Below are 22,113 nucleotides of genomic sequence, written 5' to 3'. Positions count from 1 at the left end.
TCTGGTGGACATCTGCAATAAACAAACTCTATAACAAAAGGAAAAAAAATGCTGTCCAGGACCAAGAAGGAGCAGGTGCCCAATTGGAACCAATCTCTCCTTAGCCTGAACAAGCAAATAAGAGCACTAGTGAAATCCTCCAAAGCTAACTTTGAGCCCAAACTGGCCACATCTATTAAAGAAAATTATAAGGCCTTCTTCACATATGTCTGCAGTCTCAAAGGAAGCACTCAGATCTGCTTAGAACTGGTGGTCAAGGACACCACATACACAAATGCCATAGACACAGCCAACCTGCTAGCAGGCAGGTTCAGTGAAAACTTCACCCCCCCTGAGGAACTCCCATTAGTAAATCAGGACATCCCCAGCACATGTCTCCCTCCCCATCCCAGGCTGCATCCTACATGATCTCAGGCAGGAACGTGCAGCACCATTAGCCACCCTATTCAACCAAAGCCTGAGTTCCGGCTTCGTCTCACCTGAGTGGGGGACAGCCATGGTTATCCCTCGGCACTAAGGTGGAGCGTCCAACGATCCAGGAAATGATATACCCATTAGCCTAACTAGCCTGATCTGCAAGGCCATGAAGTGGTTTATCATGGACCTCATTAACAAGGACATTGGTAACCTTCAAACACTCGATCTCACACAGTTTGGTTTCATCAAGAAGAGGTCATGCCTGTTAAATTTGGTTGACTTTATTGAGACAGTCACCAAAGCCATGGATGAGGGGAAGACAGTGCACACCACCTACCTTGACCTGGCCAAAGCATTTGATACTATTTCCCATTCAGGTATAATAGATAAACTCTCTCAACTAGGCCTCAATCTGTACATTATCAGATGGGTAGTAAACTGGCTCACTGATAGAACACACCTAGTCAAAATAGGGGGGAAGCCACTTCAAGCAGTAGACCCGTAATGAGCAGTATACCCCAGAGATTGGTCTTGGGGCCTCTGTTGTTTGGGATATACTTTTCTCAGGTGCAGGCCCAAACCAGTGGGCTATGGCTGACCAAGTCTGCAGATGACTGCAAGCTGGGTGCTGTCATCAATTCCCTTAGTGATGTGGACATCCTCCAAGAGGGTCTCACCCAAACAAATGACTGGTGCCAGAAACATGGCCTCAAACTGAATGCCAAAAAATGCATCATCATCCCCTTTGGGAAGAGTGACATCCCCACAAATTATCACATTAATAACAAGGTCCTAAGCACGCATCAGTTGTGAGGGAATTGGGCACACAGGTTGACAGCAAACTGACTTTTGACCACCATATTGCCTCCATTGTACAGAAAGCTTTCTACATGGTCTACCTCATTAGTAAGGGTATCTCGTCCAGGGACAAGGAGGTCATAACATCCCTGCATTCTTCCCTTATAAGACCCATTATTGTGTACAATGCCCCTTTCGGCATGTACCTCACAAAGCACATGCAGCAGCTGGAGAGACCACAGAGGTTCGTCACAAGTAGATCCAGGACCTCAAGCATTTACCCTACAGAGATAGGCTAAAGGCCTTGTCCCTCTACTCAGTCTCATACAGACTCCTCAGAGGTGACCTCTGTCTAACATACAAAGCAATCTCAGACCCCACCTTGATGGGACTGCTGCATATCCGCAAGTCAAACTCCACTTGAGGAACCTGGATAACTGGATGGGGAACAGAAAATACACCCCTGGGATTCTACCTGTGTCCCTGATAGACAGGGGCATTGGGTGTTGACTTGTCAGAACATGGGCTAAATTCTTGGCTAGGCTTGTAAGGGCTTCAAGGCCAATAGCCTAGTAACTTCCTATGATCCAATACTTACTTACTAGCGTAAGCACCAATCATGCAGATTTTCTGACATACTTTGTAAATATATTTTCCATCTATCTGCAGCCTGCACACGAAAAAAAACAAGACATCTTTAAAAAAATCTTTGCCATAAAAGTTTCACCAACAGCTAATGAACCGCATGTTGTTCACTAATGTAAATGCTCTTACATCTTCCCTGTTTTTGGATTATTTATACCCAAATTATTACGTTCTAAAATATTTTCCTGTTTTAGCTATCTGCCCAAATGTCTTATGAGCATCTATTATTTTGACTGCAGGTTAAGATTGTTACTACTACAGTTTCCTTTTTTCTTCATGTTTTACATGAATATGTGTATCTAAGAACTGAACCCCATTAATAGGAAAGTGATTTTTCATTTAAGATATTAATTTCATCATTTATTTTTGTTTATCTTATTCTGTTTTCATTATTTGTGACAGAGCTTCCCTTCTCTTGGTTTAGGCAATTTCTTCTCATTTATGCTTACCTTATTTTCTTCTTAATTAGCAAATAGCTGCACTTAAAGGGCTGTTTTCTCTTTTTCTTCTAAAACTGTACTAAGTTGGAGCAGAAATTTCGTATTCATTTCTTATTATCCCTCTGGTTTCGGTAGTTGATGTCAAGCTGCATTCTGATGCCATGGTCTTTTTTTCTTATTTCTAATCATTTGCTGTCCTTCTTTTGAGTTGGTTTATTCAAGGACATGTAAAAAAGTGTGCACACAATGTTAATGTGAATGTCATCAAGGCTGCTGTTTGTACTTTAAGGGGAGGGTTAGCATAATAGTTAAGGTCATCACCTCACACAAATATAGCCATTACCACTTTAAGAATGGGAAAAAGCACTGTCACTTTAAGCCTTAGCCAATACCATAATTATTTGCTCTTGCTTACCTATAGTCAGTTGGTGCAAGATGCTTGAAGAGTTAAAATAGTTTTCAGTGAGCTGTCATGTTGTTCTGATTAAATTGTCTACTTTTTATTAAAAACTGGCATCCTGATGTATTTGAGTGTTACTATAAATACCACTGGGTAACTACAAGGCTTGTAGTTCTAACATGTTGTCAGAACCAGGATTTTCAAACGAAAACCATGAAAAAAAATGCAAAAGCTATAGAAACCAAGCAAATAAAAGTACAGAGAGTCTACCAATGGCCAGAGTCAATTATTTTACTGATAAAAAGCTGTTGTTAACTCATGAACCTGTCATTTCACAGAATGCTAACAGTTCAGCACAGAAAAATCTGAATTTCTTCAACCATGATGAAATTTAACCCACCAGAGCCATCTGATTTCATCATACCTTTTGGACAAAGGTTTCCAAGACTTCATGTAGCAACAAAATTAGATAAAGAGCATATGAAATCCAAGCAAATACTCTCCTTTCTTCTGACCGATTGAGGCAGCTCATTTTCATTTACAGAGGCCCACAGTGATACATAAGAGATTGTGATTACAAAAGCTCAATGAACATTTTGTGCCAAAAAAGAATTATAATGCAGGAAAGGGCATGCTTCCACACGTGTATAAAATAAGGGTGACTACATACATGCATCTGTGAGAAAATTATATGAATTTGCTAAAAATTGAGGGTTTAACAGCACAAAAAATAAATGACAGAATTGTGACATGGCTAGCTGATGTATAAGTGTCTCAGAAGTTACAATTTGAATTTAACCTAGAAAAGACCATACAAAATAGCTTCAGAAGCAGAAATGGTTAAAAATTAAAATGCATGTTCAAACACTGCAAATAATGTGTCTGAGCAAAGTAAATGAACAGATGAGAAGAGTGAGTGTAGGCCTGGCAAATGCAGTAAGTGTGACCATCACCATGATTTATTTTACTTTATTTTTATCTTGTTTTTGTTTATCGGGTCTTTCAACTGGATTTAGGCAAAAACCCTTTTACACATAATCAATAATATACATGAACAGACATTAAATAATATGCATTTACAATCATACATATGTTGGCTAATTAGATTACATTCACATGAAAATAAGGAAATTATTATACTATAAAAGATACTTATGCATTTAGTAGCTGTTGAACACTGTGTAACTGAAGATGTGCATTGGTGGGTTTGACAAACATATAACAGCTCTTGTAAATATTGAAAAAAATAAAAAGAAATGTACACGTATTAGAGACATTTCAGAAATTTTATGAAAATTTGAATGAAGCAGATAAGTGAAGAAATCAAGAAAAAGCACCAGTGGAAACAGTTAAGACAGAAGGAGATGAGATAAAAATGGTGATGTATAACCAATCTACAGGAAAGTCTATAGGAATAGATGGTATTCCTGTAGAAGATTGGAAGTTAGGACAGAAGAAAGTAATAAAGATCTGGAAGGTTTTGGTTAACAGTATTTTAAAGAAGGTAAGGCACCAACATCCTGGAAAAAAAAAATATGTATAAAGAGAGAAACGGCTTCAGGTAAAACCCAGGTGCACAAAACCAAAACTATATATAACCAAAAATACACCGAGGTACCACACAATAGCGTCTTTAATAACACAAAAAAATAAATAAGTACACTGGTGAGCGCTTTTGCAAAACTAATTGCTTCATCAGACAAGAAAATAAAACACTCCATTGCTTATATACAGATGGAACCATTGACTCAATCACTGATGTCATAGGTCAATTAAGGCATTAAAGCTATATAAAACTTATAAATGTAGAGAAAGCTACATATAGAGAAAACTGCATATAAAAGACACATATAAAATACTGCGTGTAAATGCATATAAAACTGCATATAAAAATTGCATACAAAAACTATATACAAAACTATTGGTAAAAGACCTAAGTAATGTGCATAGATATAAACTCCATAAATACTGTAGCTATGAAAAACATAGATAAAAATTAAGGCTAAAAAGGCTAAAAATCTGGATCTAGTCATAAAATCTATCTACAATATGTATGTATAACTAAAAGTAGTCTATGTCTCTAAAATATGAATAAATATAAATATAAGTGTAATGGGTGTATGAGGTGCCTAAAATTAAACATGTTTGAGGCGTCTTGCTTTCAAGAAAGGAACCAAGGAAGTAGAGCCATTAAGGCCTGGATATTTATCTGCATTCAATTTAATGATCCATCTCTGTTCACAGCTTTCAGTAAAATTTTCTATATCCCCTCCTCTAATATTTTTGTGTATGCGCTGTAGCACAAAAAACTTAAAAGAATGTGAATTATCTGTATTAATAATATGCTGGGCGAGTGCATTAGTGGGTTTCTTATTTTTGACATCACGAAGATGTTCTAGAATTCTGTCTTTAAGAAATCTATTCGTTTTACCCACATAAAACACTGGACATTTCTGACAAAAACAATAATAGACAACATCAGTGCTCTTGCAATCAGCATAAGTATTAAGCTGTAACTGAAAATGCTTGGTGGGGTGGACATAGGTATTTATACTGTAACACTTAGGTCTTTTACCAATAGTTTTGTATATAGTTTTTGTATGCAGTTTTTATATGCAGTTTTATATGCATTTACACGCAGTATTTTATATGTGTCTTTTATATGCAGTTTTCTCTATATGTAGCTTTCTCTACATTTATAAGTTTTATATAGCTTTAATGCCTTAATTGACCTATAACATCAGTGATTGAGTCAATGGTTCCATCTGTATATAAGCAATGGAGTGTTTTATTTTCTTCTCTGATGAAGCAATTAGTTTTGCGAAAGCGCTCACCACTGTTCTTATTTATCTTTTTGTGTTATTAAAGACGCTATTGTGTGGTACCTCGGTGTATTTTTGGTTATATATAGTTTTGGTTTTGTGCACCTGGGTTTTACCTAGCCGCTTCTCTTTATACATATTTATTTTCTTTTATTCGGCACAAGGACACACGCGTCGATGGAGGATATACCTGCTGAGATACCCCTTGATGGTCATCACCAATGTTTTCTGAGGATCCTGGAAGTACCAATTAATCCACTTTTAAATGTGGACTCACAGGCTTTTCAACAGGATGCAAATGGCACTCAAAATCTACCGGAATTTTTTTCAAATTATAAGAACTTACAGAATCTTATGTATAAATACAAGAGACTGCAATGGCAGCGCCTGCACCTGCAAGCCTCCCTGGAATCCAAAATCATCCCCCGAGGCCTGAGAGTGCTAAACATGCCTACCTATCCGGTCCTTTTACGTAAATGGCAGGAACTGAACCTACAATTCAGTGCTAAGTACATAGAATTACTGCTTGAGTTTTTTTCTCCCTTAGAACTTGAGATTAAGACTGAAATAATTGCTCTGGAATCAAGAATTAATGAGAATTTCTCCAATGATTTTACTTTTCTTAAAATGAATGAACTACAAGAAAACATTCTAATATATGAGAAAAAATTACAAGCAACAAAGTTATCCAAACTGAACAGGGATAAACGGGACTTCGCAGCCAATAATGTATTTTCGTGGCCAAAGGAACAGGTAAATAGACAAACTGCAGTCTCTAATGTGGCTAGAAATATGCACACTGTTTCTTTAACTGAACATTCTACTTGTTCAAATGAACACGCCCAACAGGAAACTGTTAAAAACAGCACTTCTGGTTTTCAGCTACAGAAGTTACTGACACAGTAAGAGTTCACAATGCTGGCACCTTTATGCCTATCTCTCCTACTCTGACTAATAAACCAAATGGTTCTAAGGTTATTTCAACTGAAACTGGGGCTATTCCTAACAGAAGTTGTTCTACAGCACCCTCGACTACATCACTAGTCCCATTAAATCCTTCTATAACAGCCAGTGCTGAGAGACAAGCAGGAAGAAATACTGATAGCGTTTTTTTAGACTCTTTGAAGAAAGGAGACTTCTCTCTGAAAGCAGCTTTGCCCTACAAGACATTTACAAAGAACCAGCAATACAGAGGACAGCCAGTCAGGCTGAATCAGCAAGAGGGAGCAAGCCAAACACCCAAAAGGAGAAGAACTTAGATACAGCTTTGGTCATAAACATTTCTTCTTTTGAACTTAATACTGACCAAATTAACTTATTAAACAAAGGTGTGTCCTTTATACCAGCAAAAAAAGCCAATGTAACAGAAATGATTAAAGACTTAAAGCTACTAGGCAGAAATTTATCATTGAAATCTATGTTTCCTAATGAGTCAGGAACAAGGACTAATGTATACAGGCAGCCTAGTAGTTTTATCCCGAATACCCCACCAGGTGTTCAAAAGTTTCTAGATATCTGTGAACTATCTTTCAGGGACATAGGTGAGCATGATTCTAGTGACTATTACTTTAGTAATCTCACTCCTAACGAACAAAAGAGTTAAAGAATTTGCAGTCATTAGTTATTAAACAGGCTGATAAAGGAGGAGGAATTGTTTTATTAGATAAACAATTGTATCTACAACAAATGTATAAACTTTTACTTAACAATGAAACTTATAAATCAGTCTCTAAAATTATGGTCAATGCTATTATTGATAAAGTGTCATATCTTATGTTTGATCTTCTTATTACTGGATTGATAGATGAACCATTATTTAAGTATTTTAATGTTCTCAAACCCACTATACCTAGAATTTATGGTTTACCTAAGGTACATAAAGACCTGGTCTCACCACCAATGCGTCCCATAGTGTCAGGGGCTGGGTGGTGCACCGAGCCCTTATCCATCTTTGTTGAAAGTACAATACATGGATTATTAGAGAATTGTCATACCATTCTAAGAGATACTAAAATGTTCCTTGAAAGGTTACATAACAGGATGGACACTATTACGAATGACACAGATTTTGTATTGGTTACAATGGACATTGAGTCATTATTTACCAGTATCTCTAATACTTGGGGTATTGAAATGGTTAGAAATTTCCTGTCAACAAATAGATGTTTTTCAAATAGTAAGATACAACTTATATGCAGTCTCTTAGAAATTATATTAGAGAATAATGTTGTTATGTTTGAAGAGAAATTTTTCCTGCAACAGATTGGCGTGGCTATGGGCACTCCTTGTGCAAATAGCTACGCCAACCTTGCGCTAGTCTGCTGGGAAGGAACACATATACTCTCCGGTTTGAATCCTTTCTTACATCAAGTGTTATGGTATGTATGTTTTGTGGATGATGTCTTTATTCTATGGAATGGCAATGGTTTAGATTTTGCATCTTTTGTTGATTATCTGCATACCACTACTGACTTTTTAAAATTCACATACCGGCTATCTGCAGCTGAGATTGATTTTCTTGATGTACATCTAGCTAAAGCTGAATTTAACTGCTTCAAGAGTAGAATATTCCACAAACCAACTAGAAAGAACACATACCTACACAAAACTAGTATGCATCCCAGGCACATCCCGAGAAATGTATTAAAAGGGCAAGTTTATAGGACATTAAGATTACATGATGATGATGAGGATGCACTACTAGCATTAAATAATTTAAAATTTGAGTTTATAGCTAGAGGATACCAACCTGATGAAACTGATAAAACTATATCTGATGCATGGCATATGAGATCAACTAAATGTAGACCTTATTTTAACAACAATGAGGTAGTTCCATGTAATAATCCATCTAACATTAACTCTAGACCACATAATGAATTTAGAGTGGTGTTACAGTTTGCGAGTGACGTCAACCAATATGTTGACGTCATTAAGAAACACTGGCACCTATTACAAGAGGTACCACAGTTGCAGGTTATCACCTGTAAAGATCCACTATTCAGTTTCAAGAACAATATGTCACTCAAGAAACAGTTATGTAACAAGGATGTACCTAAGAAAGCCATCCCTTCTTCACGTCAGGGCACTTTTCCTTGCAGGTCATGCAGTGCCTGCCCCTATATTTACAGTATAAATACCTATGTCCACCCCACCAAGCATTTTCAGTTACAGCTTAATACTTATGCTAATTGCAAGAGCACTGATGTTGTCTATTATTGTTTTTGTCAGAAATGTCCGGTGTTTTATGTGGGTAAAATGAATAGATTTCTTAAAGACAGAATTCTAGAACATCTTCGTGATGTCAAAAATAAGAAACCCACTAATGAACTCGCCCAGCATATTATTAATACAGATAATTCACATTCTTTTAAGTTTTTTGTGCTACAGCATACACAAAAACATTAGAGGAGGGATATAGAAAATTTTACTGAAAGCTGTGAACAGAGATGGATCATTAAATTGAATGCAGATAAATATCCAGGCCTTAATGGCTCTACTTCCTTGGTTCCTTTCTTGAAAGTAAGACGCCTCAAACATGTTTAATTTTAGGCACCTCATACACCCATTACACTTATATTTATATTTATATTTATTCATATTTTAGAGACATAGACTACTTTTAGTTATACATACATATTGTAGATAGATTTTATGACTAGATCCAGATTTTTAGCCTTTTTAGCCTTAATTTTTATCTATGTTTTTCATAGCTACAGTATTTATGGAGTTTATATCTATGCACATTACTTAGGTCTTTTACCAATAGTTTTGTATATAGTTTTTGTATGCAGTTTTATATGCATTTACACGCAGTATTTTATATGTGTCTTTTATATGCAGTTTTCTCTATATGTAGCTTTCTCTACATTTATAAGTTTTATATAGCTTTAATGCCTTAATTGACATCAGTGATTGAGTCAATGGTTCCATCTGTATATAAGCAATGGAGTGTTTTATTTTCTTGTCTGATGAAGCAATTAGTTTTGCGAAAGCGCTCACCACTGTTCTTATTTATTTTTTTGTGTTATTAAAGACGCTATTGTGTGGTACCTCGGTGTATTTTTGGTTATATATAATCCTGGAAAAAAAACTGGGGTGACTGTAACACATAAAGATAGTAAAGACTCATCTGATAAAGCTTCAGGCCCATTTCAATCCTAAATTAGAAGTTATGTACCTACCATAACGTTCCATGTTAGTTGTCTTCTCTCGCCTTCTTTCTTGCTGGATGGGCACTTGCTAAGCTCGAGAGCTAATTTTACCAGCTCGAGGCAACCCTATATCCCATGATGCAAGGCGGAGATTACTCAGATCTCGTTTGGTAGCTAAAGAAATAGCAATATTTTCTTCCAACTTAAGAGGAGGAAGAAAATAAGGATACTAAATAACATCATAAACCTCTAGAAAGGATCAACATAATCTAGTGACACTAGGAGTTGAACAGCTAGAAAAAAAAAAAAAAAAAGGTAATAACCTCTTAATAGAAGATGTATAATCTTCCCGGTCTGACCAGCCTAGGGGGATGGAGGGCGGGACGCAAGAAAGAAGGCGAGAGAAGACAACTAACATGGAATGTTATGGTAGGTACATAACTTCTAAATGTTAAGTTGTCAATCTCGCCTTCATTCTTGCTGGATGGGACCGCGTCCCTAGCACCTCTATCCTGGGTGGCTCAATGGAACAGACTCTTGAGAACAGTGGAACCAAAATTTGCTCTGTCTCTGGAGACCAAATCTAATTTGTAATGTGAAATGAAGGTATGAGGAGAGGCCCATGTGGCTGCTGCACAAATAGTGTCTATTGGAAGTCTAGCTTGAAAAGCTGTAGATGTAGCTAGAGCTCTGGTAGAATGGGCTTTTGGGTTAGAAACCAACTCTTTGCCTCTGAGCTGATAAATGTAAGTGATCACAGAAGACAGCCACCTAGATAAAGTTACCTTAGAAACTGGAAGGCCTTTCCTGTTCTCTGCATAGGATAGAAATAGTTGATCAGATTTCCTAAAAATTTTTGTCTTATCCAGATAATATCTGAGCTGGCGGTGAACATCGAGATAATGTAACTTTTGTTCAGCTCTGTCAGAATAGTTCGGAAAAAATACTGGAAGATCAATGGATTGATTTAGGTTAGTTTGTGATGCCACCTTTGGTAAGAAAGACGGATTAGTTCTTAGGGATACCCTGTCTTTGTGGAATATTAGATAGGGAGGGCGAACACAGAGAGCATGAAGCTCAGATACTCTTCTGGCAGATGCAATGGCAACTAGAAAAAGTGTCTTCCAAGAAAGCAATTTCAAAGAACAGGCCGCTGCAGGTTCAAACGGGGGAAGAATCAAGGATGTTAAAATTAAATTTAGATCCCACTGTGGTGGGGGGTCTCTAATAGGAGGTTTCAATAAAAAGACACCTCGAAGGAATGCCTTGCAAAGTTTATGTGACATAATGTTGTGGTCCAAAAAGCCTATATGAAAATTTGAAATGGCTGCCAGTTGAACTTTCACTGTGGAAGAAGAGGATCCTGAATGAAAAATGTCAGCTAGGAAGTCCAATACCGAATGAATTGGAGCAGTATAGGGGTCTATGTTCCTAGCTTTTGCCCAGAAAGAGAAACGTCGCCATTTACTAGTGTAAATCTTTCTGGTAGAAGATTTTAGGGAAGCTACTATGATATCCCATAAAGGATTAGAAATCATAGGAAGCCTGGCTAAGGATGGAAGTGGAGCAACCAAGCGGTGAGGTTGAGAGAGGGTATGGATTGGTGCAGTTGACCCGACTGGTGGGTCAGAAGATCTGGAACTGGGTCCAGATGCCATGGCTGTACCAAGAGGTAATGATGTAGGAACGGAAACCATATCTGTCGAGGTCAATAAGGGGCAATGAGAATCAACTTGGCTCTCAAAGTGGTTGCTTTCTGAATTAGCTGAGGTATCAGCGGAAAAGGTGGAAAGGCATAAAGAAGTCCCCGGGGCCAATCTTGGGTTAGAGCATCTCTGGGGGGATGGCCTGGAAGGGGGAGGAGAGAGAAGTCGTCTGGGCATTTGCTGTTTTGAGGTGTAGCGAAAAGGTCGCAGCAAGGAAGACCCCACTTCTGAAAAATCTCTTCCGTCACTGACTGTTTGAGAGACCGCTCGTGAGGCATGAGAATAGCTCTGCTCAATCTGTCCGCTATGATGTTGGATTTCCCAGGGATGTGCGTTGCCATCAGAAACTGGTAAGAGGAGATTGCCCATTGCCAAAGTCTGAGAGCCTCTCGACACAGTGGATAGGACTTGGTTCCGCCCTGTTTGTTTATATACCACACTACGGACATATTGTCTGTTTGGACTGCAATAGTTCCCAGGGGAAGAGAGTCGTTGAGGGCTTGCAACGTTAAAAGCACTGCTCTCATCTCCAGAACGTTTATGTGCAGATGGTACTCGAAAGGTTGCCAAGTGCCATGGACCATTCTGCCCTGATAATGCCCCCCCCCACCCGATCAGGTAGGCGTCCGATGTAACCGTGGCAACCGGGGCAAGAGGAACAAATGGTCTGCCTTGATGGATTTGAGGGGACGATATCCACCAAGTCAGATGTCTTTTGCAAGTTGGAGTTACTATGATCTCGTGATGCATGGGAAGTTGTTGAAAGGACCATTGGGTGAATAGCATCCATTGTAAAAGCCACATGTAAAAGCGGGCAAGGGGAAGAAGTGTTATGGCAGCCGCCATAAGACCCAGTACTTTCAGAGCAAATCTGGCCCGAATTTTGTTGCTGAATAGAATCACTTGGACGTGTCTTTGAATGTCCAAGATCCTTTGGTCTGTCAACCTTGCTGAAAGTTGTACGGTGTCCAATCTTGCGCCTATAAAAGTAATATATTGACAAGGCAGATTTTTCGAAATTTATAGAAATTCCTAGCCCTCTGCAAGTGTGAATGGTGTAATTTCTGGCTTGGAGAAGCTGATGCCTGGTGGTGGCAGTGAGGAGCCAGTCGTCTAGATATGGAAACACCTGGAATCCTTGACATCTCAGGTGAGCTGTAACCACTGCCATGCATTTGGTGAACACTCTGGGGGCTGTAGTGAGTCCAAAGGGCAGGGCTCTGAATTGGAAGTGACTGGTCCCCAGCCAGAAGCGGAGAAATCTTCTGGAGCATCTGTGAATTTTTATGTGGTAGTACGCATCCTGAAGATCTACTGAGCACATCCAATTGTCCTTGCCCAGAAAGGGCAGAATGGACTGAAGCGTGACCATCCGGAATCTTGATTTCTTTACAAACCTGTTGAGTTTGCTGAGATCTAATATTGGTCTCCAGTCTCCTGTCTTTTTTGGAACTAAAAAGAACCTTGAGTAGATTCCGGATCCTATTTGGTCCGCTGGGACTGGCTGGATGGCTCTTTTTACTAGCAGTTTTGATATTTCTAGTACTGCTAATTCCCCTAGGTGGAATGTCTGAAAGGGTTCCCTTTTGTTGAATTGGGGTTTGAATAAAGGGAATTTTGTAACCCTCGGATATAATTGACTGTACCCATTTGTCTTGAGAAAGGGAAAGCCAGGCTATTGAGTACAGCGATAGTTTTCCCCCGACTGCCTCCGAAGGCGGACAATCGGGCAACATCTCAGGGATGCTGGAAGGGTTTGTCAGAAAGAGGCTCTCTGCTACCCTGATTCTGCGGACCACCTCTGCCCCTAGGGCGGCGTCTATTATTGTTACCCCCTCTGCCTCTGGGGGTAAACTGACTTCGTGCATCAGGCGTGACTCCTTAAGATTTGCGGAACCACATTTTCCCTCCCCTCTGTCCTTTGGGGTAAGGTCTAGAAGGGGTGGAGAAACGGACTCCTACGGCAGAAATAGTCTTGCCATCTTGTTCGCATCTAGTCAAAGTGTCTTTCACTTGAGGACAGAACAAGGTCGAGCCATCAAAGGGGGAGTTTGTGAAAGACGCCTTGAAGGGGTCTGCAAAATTACAAAGGTGCATCCAGGACTGACGCCTTACAGCCACTCCTGTGCCTGCGGCCCTACTCGCTCCATCGGCTGCAGAAGAAATGAGCCGCATGGAGGAGTTAGCAACGAAGTTAAGGATTCCTAGCTGTGAGCTAATCTTATCCTGAGACCCAGCAGCTGACGGATCCTGTAAAACTTCTCCCAACTCTTTAAGAACATCTCTTTGAAGGCGGGTGAAGTGGCATAAGTAGTTCAGCGATCTCATAGCAAAAGTCGCTGAAGAAAAAATCCGCTTACCGTACCTGTCCATAGTCCTAGAATCTTTATTAGGAGGATGGACAGGTACTGAAGGATCAGCTAATTCCTTCTTGGTGGCAGCAGCCACCACCATGGCATCAACTGGGACACCCTTTGTCAAATATTGTCTATCTTGTGGGGCAGTAATAAATTTTGAAGGTCTCCTAGGGATAGGTTCCACTGAATCTGGAGCCATCCACGCCTTCCGAGCCACTACCTCCATGAGAGGGTCGAAAGGCGGAGACACCCAGGAGGTGGAGGGTCGAGATCCGAACGCCTCCAGGTATACTGACTCATCCACAGAGGGATTAAGGGAGGGCCAGTTCCCCCTCTGTTTAAGGATTTCAAGGATGTCTGAAAATGAGACATCCTCAGAGGAGGACCTTGGGGATCCCTCCGACTCATCCAAGTCAGTATCTGATATAGTAGACTCAGGGGAGTCTAAATGTTTCCTCTTACATGTCCTCTTACGCAGGGGTTTTCCTGATGGATCAGGAGAAGCCTCGGAAGAGGAAGATATTCCCAATGGGGAAACCTGAGGCGTTGGATCTCTGGGTCCGGGAGCAAGAGAGTGGGAAGAGACGTCAGCAGGCACTGTAGTGGGAGGAGCTGATGGAACTGTCCGTTGACTAAGCCCAGGGGCTAGTACACTCCTCATCACCTCGAAGGCTCTCCCGTCAGAGAGACCATAAAGTTCCCTCTCCGAAGAGATAGGAACCCCAGGCCTCAACGAGAGGGAAGGCTCCGAGGCAGATGTCGGGGCCGAGCTCACCAACGCCGAAGCTCCGAGAGGGAGAACGGGGTCGGACAAGGGTCCGATGCCACTCGCCCCCTCGGAGCCGACGAGAGAAACTAGATGCCCGGATCCCTCCAATGAAGGTCTCAAGGAGGAAATCGGAGCCGAGGACGACGGAGCCGAAAGGGGTGGTATCGGCTCCGAAGTCACAACGGTACCGGTTCCGAGGAGCTCCGGCTCCGAACTCTGTAAGAGAGTCGGAGAAGGAATGCTCGGTGGATGTGATATAGCTACCGTCTGTTGAGATGGGCTACGGAGTATTTGGGCCAATGCCTGAGACTTTAATAGTCTACTCACCACTCTCTCATGGTCGTGATCAGATAGCCTGGATGACCGAGAAGATCGGCTCCGATGGCTCCGCTCCAAGAGCAAAGGTGATCTCGGAGCCGAATGTATGGATTCCACTGAAGGGGATCGAGATCTCTTTTTTGAGATCAATGGAGCCATCGGAGCCGAAGATACGTCGGCTCCAGCCGGAGCCGACACTGAGTGTCTGGATCTGGTAGTATTGGCGCCGGATGGAGCCGATACTGAGACTGGCATGGAAAGATCGGCTCCGGCCGGAGCCGATCTCGAGCCTGGTGAGGAAGGACCGGAAGCCGACGGCTTAGAAGCTTGAGCCGAAGGCTTAACAGGTTTCGAGGGCTTCCCCGGCACCGACTTAGTCGGGGAGCTCTCGGGCTTTAATAAGCCCCTTAATATGAGTTTATTTTTTCGTTCCTGCAGGACTCTTGGGCTGAAAGCATGACAGATAGCACAAGAGTCCTGCAGGTGCGAAGGTCCCAGGCAATAAACACAAGAAGTGTGACTGTCTGTCAGAGACATCTTCTGACAGCACGAGTCAGACTTCTTGAAGCCTGAGACCTTAGTGTCCTTCGACATAACTGTGCCGATGAACAACAGTAACACAATCACACACAAAAAACACTCAGTCCAACAAATTAAATTAAATTAATTAAATTAAATTAACCAGGGAAAACACACAGTCACACACACAATCCCTGACAGGAAAAAAATTTAGGGAGGGGAAGGCCTAAGGCCTGACTAGGGACAAGGGAATATTTAGTCAAAAAGAAGGGAACACTGACGGGAATAGGGCTAAGGTGAGTCGATAATTAAACAACAATATAATATATATATATATAAAGTAAAGGGGGATAGACGAAAGTCTCTGAAAAGTTCACTTACCAAGAGCTGGTAAAAGAAGGCACCTCGTTAGCGAAGCGGCAAACGAGATCTGAGTAATCTCCGCCTTGCATCATGGGATATAGGGTTGCCTCGAGCTGGTAAAATTAGCTCTCGAGCTTAGCAAGTGCCGAGTCGGAGCTGAGGATCGGCTCCGAACCCATCCAGCAAGAATGAAGGCGAATTTGACAACTTAACATCCATGATTATAAAGTGTTTATGTCTATAATAGTTAAATGAATGGCAAATGTGATAGATATTGATTAATGTAGTTTTGTGGAGGAAAGGCAAACATCTGATAACATTAATAAAACAATGGTGATCCAGATGGAAGTGAATTGTAAGAATATACTGCTATTATTGGTGGGTCTTGATGCAGAGAAAACATTTGACAGATTAAGCTGGAATTTTAGGAGTAGGGAAATGGAAACATTTGCATTTCCTAATACAATAATACATTAATTAAAAGGCTATATGAGGGATCAGAATCAAAAATGAAAGTGGGAGGGTTCCTCTCTGATAAGCTGTGTGTCAACAGGGGAACCAGGCAGGGGCGTCCTCTTTTCCCTTTGTTATTTGGGTTATATTCAGAACGACTGGCAAAGAGAGGGATTCAGAAACTGAAGGATATAATTGGTACGGTGTTCAAGAAAAGTTGTCTTTATTTGCAAATTATATTATTTTGTACATGCCAGAACCAGAAAAGGACAGCTCAGTGTTGTGGAACATTATGAAACAATTCCGGGTTTTTTTTGGAATATAAAATTAATGAAAATAAAACAAAGGCTAAAGCTATAAGCTATGTACCCACTTATGAATTGGTCCAGCAATATCCATATTTATGGGGACATGACAAAATGAATTCTTTAGGAGGATGGATTAAAAAGAATTCAGTCACAGCAGTTAAGGATATGTGGGAAGAGACTAAATAAAAGATCATGCAAAAAAGACTGAGAAACTGGAAGCTCTTGCCTATGGATACAGATAGCAAGACACAAGCAGTAAAAATGTTTTTAGCCGCTTTACTTTGTCAGGCATATTTTTATTAACCAGAGGAGAAAGTGTGGACAGTAATTAATAAAGAGTTGAAGGATTTTAGTTGGGAGGGGAAGAGGGCAAGAGTCAAGTGGGATAAGTTGATCCTCCCAAAAAAACAAGAATGTTCAGGATTACCTGATTGGAAGGAATATTTTATTGCTACATAATTACGGCTCTTATATATATAACACAAGAAGAAAGCTACAATTTAAAGTGGAAATGGGTGACGATGAAGCAAGGGGGTACTCAAATAAAAAGGAAATAATGGGATTTTGGAATAACAACAGTCATACAGAATATTACATTCATAAAGTATCAGGAAGTATATTAAGAACCATGTCAACAGGAATGGAGAAAGGAGTTTCTGCCGATAGAGATGACTGTAATTAGGGATACTGAGAAGTGACAACATGGGGCAAGAATTTTCTGAAGAAAGCTGGCAGAAGAACCAAAGTAATGGGAACACGTAATTAGAAAAGGAAAGGTTACAGAATGGGAAGAGGCCAAGAAGACCTATTAGGGACTGATATCAGAGTATAGACAAAGAAAAAGATATAGGAGAATCCTAAATGAAAAGATATAGGGAAATCCTACACGAAAGATCCATACTGGTTGAGTTTTTATTTGAAGCTATAAGAGAAGCTGTTGTTAAAAAGGGTAATTAATAGGGCATATAAAATATTTCATAATAACTATAGGAATCAATCAGTAGAAGTCTGAAAAGATTGTGAAGAGAGATTAGATATGCAATTCAAAGGCAGGACATATGCATGGCTCCCAAATATGCAACAAAGTGTAGAAGATTTAGGATTTTTGTCTGGAAGTGTTTGCATAGATACTTTTACACCCCAAGCAGACTACAAAGAATTTTTCCTGAGATAGATGGCAAATGTTGGAGGTGTGATGGGGAAGAAACTGATAACTAGGAACATATGTTTTGAGTGTGTAATGAATTGGCAGACTTTTAAAATTCCCCACAGACTACTCTAACGAGTACTGGGTGAGCAACTCAGTGTAACTAAGGAAATGTTTTTTTCTGAGATGGGATACTGCATCTGAATTAACTGGACATGGTAAGGCCTAGTTAAGTTTAATTCTGGTGGCTGCTAAAAAAGCAATTACTAGAAAATGGAAGTCAAAATCTAAACCAGCTATACATGAAGTAGTGAATATTGTGACAAAGATAAAAGAACAGGAAGTGGGATCTTTAGAAAAGGTAGGAGTAATTTACAAAAAAAAAAAGTAAATTGTGGAAGCAATACATGCAGAAGAATGTTTTGGAGGAGAAGCAAGGTTTAAGAGAAGGCAGAAATTGAATAATTTATGTAATGTTCCTTATGTGATGTATAATGCTTGCATATGTGAACTTGTTAATATGGTTAGATTAATTTTACATAAATGTAAATTTGCCTATGTCACAAGTGATAATTCAATAAAGGTGTTTAAAAATCAAAGAAATGGAGGTGAAGGAAGGAATTTGGTTGGGCAAAACATGTTAGTATCATAGTTAAGATGTAGTGATGAGAAATTCAAAGAAATGGAATTGATGGAAGGAATTCGGTAGAGCAAAAAAATTTAATATTGTAGTTAAGCTTTGTAAGTATTAAACAGGTTCAGAGATTATCTATCTATCTACATACACACACACACACACACACATATATATATATATATATATATATATATATGGATTCACTTTATATCCTCAAAATACTGAAATACCGAAATTCAGTATTTTGAGGCAATGAAGTCAAAACCTGAAAACAATGAAAACTCAAAAGCGCAAAATTCAACATTTCGCACATCAGAGATTTTGAGTTAGCTCTTCTACTCCACACACACATATATACACACACACACACACACACACACACACACACACACACACACACACACACACACACACACACACACACACACACACACACACACACACACACACAAGCTCTCTACTACAAAAAAGCAAGGGGGCAAGCCCCCATGCACCCCTCCACCTACTTAAATATTCTAACTCTGAGGTCACACTACATACAAACACAAACAAAACACCACCACACAAGCTACATTCTCTTCAGACACACACACACATCACAGCAACAAAACACACTAACACACACCACAGTCCCTACCCAAAACCCTTAACAAATAAACACTTACCTGAATCCACAACCACAGTGAAACACCGGAAGCACTAATGTTGTGCGAGGTTTTGAATTTCGCGCTTCTCAGGTTTCGTTGTTTTCAGGATTCCACTTTATGGGCTTGAAATGCTGAATTTCGATATTTCAGTATTTCGAGCTTCTAAAGTGAATCCTTATATATACATACATATATATATATATATATATATATATATATACATATACACACACACACACACATACACACACGCACACATATACACATGCATACACACACACACAAACACATATATATATATATATATATATATATATATATATATATATATATATATATAATGTATTAAACAATGACAGACGTGCCCATTTCACACATTTTGTAGTTGTTTGTTAGTACATAAGAAAATAAACAATATTCCCATATGTATTTTAGTACTTCAAAAACAGAGTGACTTACAAACTGTTGCATGGCATCAGGAGAAACCTTAGATGTTGTTGAGGAAAACTATCTTCAATGTCTGCACAGTAAAGTGCACATCTTGAAAGATATTCAGAGTTATTTATATTGAAAATGGATTAATTACACATTTTCATATTTCTGTAAATATCTCTATAAATGTGCACTCATAGAGGAATTGCTTGTTGTCAAGTAAAAGTGTATGTTTGTCTAACATACACGTTCTAAGTTTCAATGATATGAGAATTTGTAAAAGTTTAGCAAAAATATAATTTGAGGTTTATGTGCACTATAATGCAATATGGAATTTATGGAAAGATTATGAATGCACTGTCTATTATCACTGTAAATAATACTTCTTACTGATAACATTGTTATCTGTGCACTTTTAATAGCTTTTATTGTTTGCAAAATATTCACATTTGTCTATCTCATGCATTTTCCATTTATTTTTCAGAAAATGCTCAGGAATGCAAGCTTTGTGTAGGTTGCTACATATGTGACATTCCTCACCACATAGGTATTAATGAGTTAAACTCATAAACCTCATTCTGTCCACTTTATTCACAGTCAAATAATAAACACACTGCCAACAGTCAGCAAAACAGGGAACGCAAAGTACATGGCTCATATGATAATGATGCTCCTGCTTATTACAATTGATTCCTTCATTTTCACCATATATACTCTGTGATGCAGGAACCAATTATTCACACACACACACATACACACACACACACACACACACACACACACACACTACCATATAGCCCTTTGAATTACTGTATACCTCAGATATTTGCTTGAGATCAAGTGAATGAATAAATTCAAATATATTAGACAAAAAAATGTATCCCAGCTTGCAGCTGACAAAACCACAGTGTGCAACGCACTGCAATGCCCATATGCTCCTTCAGCTTCTTAGTTTAAGAATCAGAGACGAGGGCATACAATCAGGAGCATATTCTAAATATTTTTCTTATATACTTAGAGAGTTAGTAGGATAACAAGCTTTGCACTAGCAAGCATTTTATGAGGGCTACGAAATCTGAAACTCACATGCCTGTCATTATTTGATGAATGCAATCCACAAAAATTTGCCAGGAAATATACATTTTCCAAGGAATAGACCAAAACATCTCTCTCAACATCTTTGCTCAAGAATTCTGGACAAAGCCAAGCATAATGGAAGGTTAAAGGTTCAAATGGAGTACTTTTTAAAAATTTTAATTTGCTTATTTGTTAATAAGGTAAACCAACTGGGGAAAGTGCCCTTTTTCAGAAGTGCCATGGGAGTACTGTCCCTACACAGTAGGGAAATGGAGGTGGAAGGATTCAAACCATGCACTTTTTGACTTCAGCAAGCAGTTCATTAACAGCTAAGAACCTTAAGTAGCATGTATCTCTAATGCACTTAAAAAGTTAACAGATCAATAGGTGTTGCATGGACATGCATCTCTAATAAAAAAAGAACTATGAAACTCTAAGGACTGATATTATTGACTAACTATAATCCTCAGGAATTTATCAGAAAATAGAGGTCTGGAAGTTAACGCAGATGACTAATGTTCTAAACTCATAATGAGCTGGTTCCTGTAGTTAAGGGTGCAGAATGTGAGTCTTTCTGCCTCCTTTTACCTGCTGTGCGATCCTGAATAAGTCACTTAACCAGACAGTGCTTCACAGTTGCCCTAAACTGGAGTTATCTATTTACATTTGCGTTCTGTGTGAAGTTACTTAACCAGACAGTGCTCCAAGATGGTTTAGATGCTCATTTTCTAGAAAGAACTATGAAACTTTAACGATTGGCCTTACTAACTGTGATGCAGACTTAGTGACTTATCTTACTAGTGATGCTTGGAATGAAGATCTAGCTTTAAGAGTTCAAGAGATGTTTGTTCCATTGCAGGGGAGGTCTTGGACACGAGCTCCAAGGTCTGCTACACACACACACATGCGCACACACACACACACACACACACACACACACACACACACACACACACACACACACACACACACACACATATATATATATATATAAACTGTATTAAACAATGACAGACGTGCCCATTTCACAAATTTTGTAGTTGTTTGTTAGTAGATAAGAAAATAAACAATATTCCCATATGTATTTCAGTACTTGAAAAACAGAGTGACTTACAAACTGTTGCATGGCATCAGGAGAAACCTTAGATGTTGAAGAAAACTATCTTCAATGTGTGCACAGTAAGGTGCACATCCTGAAAGATATTCAGAGTTATTTATATTGAAAATGAATGAATTACACATTTTCATATTTCTGTAAATATCTCTATAAATGTGCACTCAGAGGAATTGCTTGTTGTCATGTAAAAGCTTATGTCTGTCTAACATAAATGTTCTAAGTTTCCATGATATGAGAATTTGTGAAAGTTTAGCAAAAATATAATTTGAGGTTTATGTGCACTATAATGCATTATGGAATATATGGAAAGATTATGAATGCACTGTCTATTATCACTGTAAATAATACTTCTTATTGATAACATTGTTATTTGTGCACTTTTAATAGCTTTTATTGTTTGCAAAATATTTACATTTATCTATCTCATGCATTTTATGTTTATTTTTCAGAAAATGTTCAGGAATGCAAGCTTTGTGTAAGTTGCTACATATGTGACATTCCTCACCACATAGGTATTAATGAGTTAAAGTCATAGACCTCATTCTGTCCAGTTTATTCACAGCCAAATAATAAACACACTGCCAACA

General features: G+C 39.0%; 1 protein-coding gene across 1 annotated transcript in view; it reads right to left on the bottom strand.

Moving 5' to 3' along the window:
- Positions 1 to 22,113, bottom strand: part of ERAP1 (endoplasmic reticulum aminopeptidase 1) — a 1,476,217-nt gene that overhangs the window by 240,575 nt on the left and 1,213,529 nt on the right. The gene's annotated exons all lie outside the window — the stretch shown is intronic.

The sequence above is a fragment of the Protopterus annectens genome, chromosome 2.part2 (genome assembly GCF_019279795.1).
Source record: "Protopterus annectens isolate FY-2018-M chromosome 2.part2, PAN1.0, whole genome shotgun sequence".
NCBI lineage: Eukaryota > Metazoa > Chordata > Ceratodontiformes > Protopteridae > Protopterus > Protopterus annectens.
Note: the sequence above shows the minus strand (reverse complement) of the source record. Positions and strands in the feature narration are given on the sequence as shown.